This window comes from Canis aureus, chromosome 3 (assembly GCF_053574225.1).
Source record: "Canis aureus isolate CA01 chromosome 3, VMU_Caureus_v.1.0, whole genome shotgun sequence".
Lineage (NCBI taxonomy): Eukaryota > Metazoa > Chordata > Mammalia > Carnivora > Canidae > Canis > Canis aureus.
Window position 1 is genome coordinate 7474899 of NC_135613.1, and position 7718 is coordinate 7482616.

A 7718-nucleotide genomic window follows, 5' to 3' on the forward strand; every position below is an offset into this window, starting at 1 on the left:
AATCCAGAGCAAACAGCAGCTGCTAACAGAGAAGGGAGAATTTATTTAGCTTTTCAAGGTTTGTTAGCTTTTCTCCAGGGATCAGATGTCTTACATCCCAAGGCTCGGAGGAAACTCTAGCCCAGCAGAGACAGGTGGTGCTGAGCCATAGCAAGTGGGCGCCATCTCTGTAGAAGGTCAACCAGGCAGCTTAATTTTCAGCAATGTTCAGCTTCAGTCCCTAAACTGACTGGCATTGCTAGTCACGGCCTCAAGGTGACCATACAAGGGCAATCACAGAAACACAGACATACCCAGCCCCTTACACACTCAGGGACATGAGAACACTCATACTCAAGGGGTGAGAGGGTTTGAGCCAACTGGACGGACTGTTCTCCTTTTTACGTTGTTTGAGGCCTTCTCTCTGCCCTGTCCTGTGCAGGGGGAAATAAGCAAGCACTAAAGAAGCCTTGTCCCATTCCTTCCTTCCTCTCTACTGTCCTCCCTCCCTCCTTCTCTTCTCTCTTCTCTTCTCTTCTTTCTCTTCTCTTCTCTTCTCTTCTCTTCTCTTCTCTTCTCTTCTCTTCTCTTCTCTTCTCTTCTCTTCTCTCTCCTCTCCTCTCCTCTCCTCCTCTCTTCTCCTCTCCTCTCCTCTCCTCTCCTCTCCTCTCCTCTCCTCTCCTCTCCTCTCCTCTCCTCTCCTCTCCTCTCCTCTCCTCTCCTTTCCTCTCCTCTCCTCTCCCCAGTACCTCTACCCCTTTCATCTCTCACCTCCTCCTGGTCTCCCCACTTCCAGTCCATTCCCCAACTGAGCAATCAGACCTATCTCTCTTTGAGAAGAATCTGTCATCCTCTTGCTAAAGTTCTTCTGCAGCTTCTCGTGGCTCTTAGGATACAGATTTCTCCACTAGCTGAAGTCAGAGCTTTCCCATGAAACCTTAAGTCAAAATGATGTAAAGGGATGAGTACCCTGGCTTTCAGAAAGTTTGCATTGTGCCACCTTGTTTTTATGAAAGATCTACATTAGTACCCGTTTTTACTAACCAAAAGAAATCTGAAGAGGATTTTGCTTTTAGGGAGAAAGCCATTACTATACTAATGTAAGTCTGTCTACCAAATACCTTTATTTGGCACTCAAGTCCTGGTGTGTCTCCCATCGGCCTCTCTAGTCTCAGCAAATGGCATAAACCCTCTTGCCCTCTTGCCTTGCTGCCTACTACCACAGAGCCTTGTTACATGCTGTCCCCTTAGCCTCCAACTGGTATGGTTGCTGAGGCAGGGCCAGTGTGGGAAATCTTGACACAAGGGACAGTATGTGAGTAAGCACCTTCTCTTCTAATCTTTACCTATGTAGTGTTTACATAAATCAAGACCTGCAGAGGACACAGTGATAGAAACAGGCTCCTCCTGGGACCAAGCTTTCTTGGGCAGAGCCGATCCAACCCCATTGATCTCCAGTGTATTACAAGAATATGCAGGGAAGAAAAATATCAGACTGACAGGCCACCTCACATGCTCAGAGTGCAGGAGGGGGACAGAAGCACGGTCTTCCTCAGTATCCAGTATTGTGCAGGTGAGGTTCAGCCTCTTTCAGGGTGCCTTGCTCCTGAAGACTTCAGACTCCTGAAGACTCACCCCTACTTCTCTCTGGGTGTTGCTCTGTTTCTGCTGCCACAATGACAGACATAGCCAAATTCCCGACACAACAGCCTCTCTGGCCAGAAGACAGCCTGGCCACCAGGGACACACATCCTCTAATCGCAAAGCTGAGGCTACCCTTCTGGAAGTGGCTAACAGGTAGCACATTTTCCTTCCTCAAAAGGCAGCCACCATCCACCTTGCTAGGCGAAGTGCAGTAAGCACGAACGCATCTCTGTCTCCTGCTTCCACCTAGCTTTCTCCCCAATCCCCACTTTTGTCTTCCACACCCTTCTTGTCCATTTTGGGTCTCCTGCAGCCAGACTCTGCCTGACTTCAGGCAGTATGAAGGATCCAGTGCACAAGATCCCCAGAGCAAAGTCATGGTGGTGCTGGCAGGTTTTAAGTGTTTGACTGGGCTGCCTCCTGGGACCAGTTATTCTGGTGATTTAGGCATAAAGTCCACAGGGCTTGGAGCTCTTGTCCTGAGGTTGGTTTGCTTGCTGTCCCAAGTTCTTGAGGTAGTGCCATCAGCTGTGGGGAGGCTAGAGGGGCATGTGCTACAGGAGATTGACTGAGGAAGATCATACAGGGAGTCCCTGAGATTCAGATGGCACCTTCTGAACTGTGATATTCAGTTGCCTAGAGAGGGGGCCATATTATGGAGAACTCCAACAAATCCAAATCTTCTTTGGTAACTTATTCTCTTTAAAACAGGAATATGGATGAGCCTCTCAGATTGCTCAGGTTCAGGTTTGCTGGAACCCCTCCCTCCTCCTCCTCCTCCTCCTCCTTCTCTCCCCCTCCTCCTCCTCTCCCCCCTCCTCCCCCTCCTCCTCCTCACCTTCGTCCATATCTTCCTCACAGAAGTCTGCAGTGGCTGGCCCTACTAAAGCTGGCACGTGAACTCAGTGAGGCCATGATCACCATATTCTGGCCCCTAGTGCCATACCTGCACACAACAAACGCCCAACCAACATTCCTTGAAGAGCAAGTTGGCTTGGAGCTCAGGAGACTGCTACCTTTCCTTCCTTCGTGGAACAGGGGAATGTGACAACAGTGACAACGTGTCAGAGCAGCCTAAGTTACTGTGTGTCCAGAGCTGTACTACCAGTTTGATGTGTTGTAGTCCATTTGATCTCAATAGCTCACAAGGTAGGTTTTTACCAGCCTCATTTTCTAGGTGAGAAAATTGAGGTTGAGCGAGGTGAAGCTGGCAGGTGGAACTGGGATCTGAAACCAAAATTCCCTTACTCCTAGACTTGATGAGTTTTGAGCTCTCTAATTCTGTTCTCTGTCTCGGACCACTCCAGGTACGAAGCAGCCGCCCCAGCTAACAGATGCCCTTTCTTAACTTTTGCACCCCTCTGTCTGGAGACCTCCCTGAATCTAAATCCAGAACACTGGGCAGGGGAATTCAAAATTTGGGGACAACTTGTGAGGGCAATGGGACTGAGTTTGTGGTGGAGGAATGTACTTAGCTTTCTGATGTCCAGGCTCTGTGGGACCATAGGCCAGAGCTACTCAGAACTACACCTTCTCTCTGGGTGTCCAGGCCCTGAGGAGAGAGAACTTTGAAGAATGATTGTCACTTCGTAAGGTCTGTCCTGTCTGCTGCTGCTTCTTCTTCTATTTTTTTTTTAAGATTTTATTTATTCATGAGAGACACACAGAGAGAGGCAGAGACATAGGCAGAGGGAGAAGCAGGCTTCCTGCAGGGAGCCCGATGCGGGACTTGATCCCAGGACCCCAGGATCACAACCTGAGCCCAAGGGAGACACTCAACCACGTAGCCACCCAGGCACCCTGTCCTATCCCCTTCTGCACATGCCGCTCACCTCCTGTTCACCACTGTCAGGCTCACCAAAGTTGGAGTGTACTGACCTTCTTTTCAGTGTGGCTTCATGGGACATAAGGAAACCATCTGGGGTACAACAGAGCCCTCCTTGAACTTGGCTGAAGGGGAGGAAAGATAGGGAGGCAGCAGCTGGACAAGCAAATGATTACAATGATTACAATGATGCCTTCCTGGCCAAGTCAGATTGGGGTTCCATGGACTTCTTGACTTCCAGCTGCTGCCTCTCTCTTCAGGAGAGGCTTCAAGTCCCTTAAATCATCTGTCTAGACATTCCCTACTGATCACCCATTGGAGCTGGCCCCTCGCTGGGGTATGCAGTGAAGGGGCTGGACAAGTCTCCAGTTACCTACCACATCTGCTCACATAAGCATCAGAGGAGTGGGCTGTGTGGATGCCAGGTGCTAGGATGGGCTCTGACCAAACAAGCATCTATCGTGTGGCATATGTGGTTTTCATTTAGTCTTAAGTTCAGACTTGCTGTTTGCTCAGCCTAGCCTGCTCATCTCTGAGGCCTTTCAGACCTGCAGCAGCATGCTATACACAGCGCACCCTGCCTCAGAGCTCTCTGAGCTTCCTATTTTTTATGCAGAAAGACTACCCTACTCTGCCTGGCTGCCATGGCTCCCACAAGCTAATTTATGCTATGAAGTGACCCCCAAGTCCTCAATGATTCCAAATCTGGATGGAACATTGAACTGCACCTGAGAAGCTTTCTTAAAAAATTTCTGGGCTGCTCTGATGGCTCAGCGGTTTAGCGGCACCTTCAGCCCAGGGCATGATCCTGGAGACCCGGGATCAAGTCCCACATCAGGCTCCCTGCATGGAGCCTGCTTCTTCCTCTGCCTGTGTCTCTGCCTCTCTCTGTGTCTCTCATGAATAAATAAATAAAATCTTAAAATAAAATAATAAAAAAATTTCTGGGGTGCCTGGGTGGCACAGGCAGTTAAGCATCTGCCTTCAGCTCAGGTCATGATCCTAGGAGGCCCAGGTCATGATCCCAGGGTCCTGGGATCTAGCCACATCCAGCTTCCTGCTTAGTGGGGAGTCTGCTTCTCCCTCTGCTCATCCCCCTGCTTGTTCTCTCTCTCTTTTTCTCTCACTCTCTCTCAAATAAAGTTTTGAAAATTTCTTTTAACTTATTAGGTTAATTTCAAACATAAAAAAGCAGAAGATGGGCAGCCCAGGTGGCTCAGCAGTTTAGTGCCGCCTTCAGCCCGGGGCCTGATCCTGGAGACCCAGGATCGAGTCCCACGTCGGGCTCCCTGCATGGAGCCTGCTTCTCCCTCTGCCTGTGTCTCTGCATCTCTCAGTGTGTCTCTCATGAAAAAACAAAACAAAACAAAACAGAAGAGTATAGTGAACCCCTATATATCAGGCACCTGGCTTCAACAATTATGGATGGCCTATCTTGTTTCATGTATACCTTACTCATTTACACCTTCTACAGAATATTTTAAGGCAAATCGAACATTTATTCCATCCATATTTAAGTTTGCATCCCAAAAAATAACGAACAGCTTTTTAAAAAGACAGCTACCAAAAAAAAAAAATATATATATATATATATATATATATATATATATATAAAAGGGATCCCTGGGTGACGCAGTGGTTTGGTGCCTGCCTTTGGCCCAGGGCACGATCCTGGAGACCCGGGATCGAATCCCACGTCGGGCTCCCGGTGCATGGAGCCTGCTTCTCCCTCTGCCTGTGTCTCTGCCTCTCTCTCTCTCTCTGTGTGTGACTATCATAAATAAATAAAGAAAAAAATATTAAAAAAAATAAAAAGACAGCTACCATACCACTATGGATCTTAAAAGAGTCACAATACTTCCTTAATATTATGAATTATCTATCATGTTCAAATTTCCCTGATTGTCTAATTTTTAAATAATTGTTTTAATTATAATGTAGATAAGGTCATCCACATTACATTTGGTTTTTATGTCTCTCAATCCATTGGTTCCTCTTCCTTCTTTCTTTGTAATTTATTTGTTGAAAAAATCAGGTCCTTTGTTCTTTAGAGTGTTCTGTTTTGGAATTTGCTGATTGCATCCCATGGTGTCATTTCACAGGTTCCTCTGTCACTTGTATGGGAAAATTTTTAAAGTGCAGGTTTCCAGATCCCACTCTAAAAATGTATTCCTGTAGGACTGGCATAGGTGCTGGGGATCCCTTGTTTTCCTGGAAGTCCCAGGTGAGTCTGTTTGCCTCATGTTTGGGGATTGCCAACCTACCTGACTCCTCCAGGATCGCAAATTGTCCTCAGACACCCCAAGTTTCAGAGAGCAATATAAGATTATAATCTCCAGAGGTGAGGAGTAAGAGGAAGAGGAATTAGCTGTCTTTTGTAAGCTTTTTTTTTTAAAGATTTATTTATTTGTTTATTTATTTATTTATTTATTTATTTATTTATTTATTTATTATAGACATAGAGAGAGAGAGAGAGAGAGAGAGAGGCAGAGACAAAGGAGGAGGAAGAATCAGGCTCCATGCCGGGAGCCCGAAGTGGGATTGCACCCTGGGCCAAAGGCAGGCGCCAAACCACTGAGCCACCCAGGGATCCCCTGTCTTTTGTGAGTTAATTGAGACTCACAGTGGGAACCCCCCAGAGCTGGTGACTCCTTCCTCTAACTCAGATTAGGGAAACTATTTAAATTATCAGGACCTTTCCTGGCTTTGAGGGTGTCAGAGGAGGAGCAACACTCTTGCTCATGTGGCCCCCTGAGAGTGAGTGTGCTGTCCACGGCGTGAGCTGCTTCACTGGGACCTGAGGGTCAGGAGCTGCTGGCAGTGCCTGCTTTTGATCTAGGATGCTGAAGACAAGTGGACCCGGCACACAGGTCCACACACACCCTGTGCTCTTTCTTCTCTGCTGACATTCCCTCACCCCTACTCTCTGTCCCCTTAACTGCTCAGTGAGACATTCCACTGGTAATAGCCAGCACCTCACTGCCATTGCACACAGTAGTCAGAATGATATTTTAAGCATATCTATCTGATCATTTCACTACCCTGCTCAACTTCTTCCCATGACTGCCCAACACGCTTAAAATCCACATTCCTCACCATGGCTGACAAGGCCTGCTATGGCCTGGTCCATGCTTGCTGCTTCAACCACATCTTTCATTCTTCTTTTTTCTCTCTGGCCACACTGGCCTTTCTGTTAGTTTTAGAACAGGCCGGCCTCATTCCTGCCCCAGGATCTTTGCACTTTCCATTTCCTCCTCCAGGAATTGACTCCCTCCAGCTCTTACTAGGATTCCCTCACATCTTCCTTCACTGAGATGTCACCTCCTCAAAGAAGTCTCCCCTGACTACCTTGTGGAACCTAGCACCACCTCATCACTGTATCCTTTTATCCTATTTTTATCCTATTTATCCTATTTTCTTTTTTTCCTTCTTTTTTAAAGATTTTATTTATTGGGTGGCTCAGAGGTTGAACCTCTGCCTCTGGCTCAGAGCATGATCCTGGAGTGCTGGGATCGAGTCCTGCATTGGGCTCCCTGCATGGAGTCTACTCCTCCCTCTACCTGTCTCTGCCTCTCTCTGTGCCTCTCATGAATAAATAAAATCTTTAAATTTTTTTTTATTTATTTGAGAAGAGAGAGAGCCCACATGCGCATGAGTTGGGGGAAGGGCAGAGAGAGAAGCAAACTCCTCCACATGGGGCTCTGGATCCTGGGACTCCAGGATTATGACCTGAGCCAAAGGCAGATGCTTAACCAACTGAGCCACTCAGGTGCCCCTCTTTTACTTTTCTTTATTGCACTTATAATTATTTGAAATTATATCCTTTACTTACCTCTTTAGTTTGTGGGTGCCTTGAGGTGAGGGGCTTTAATCATCTTGCTCACTAATATACCCCAAGCAACTAGCAGGTGCTCAGTAAACATTTGTTGAGTAAATGGATAGATGGATGGGTTGATGGACAGAATGTCTTTTCAGTCCTGCCTCTCATCTTCTTACACACACATGCACACACACACACACACGCACGTACACACATGTACATATACACAGGGAAGTTCTCATCAGGCTTTGCATTTCTTAAAGAACCTGCCTGTGTCCTGCCCCGATCTGCGCAGGTGTCATTGTGATAGTCACAGTTAGAAGCTGTACTCCAGGGTCTTTTCGGAGGCAGAAGGTCTTAGAGCATCAGGTTCCCCATGTGGGAATGTACTTCAAGGGAACAGGAAGGTTTGGGGCCTGGCCTTGGACAAGCTAGGTTTCAAGCCAAATA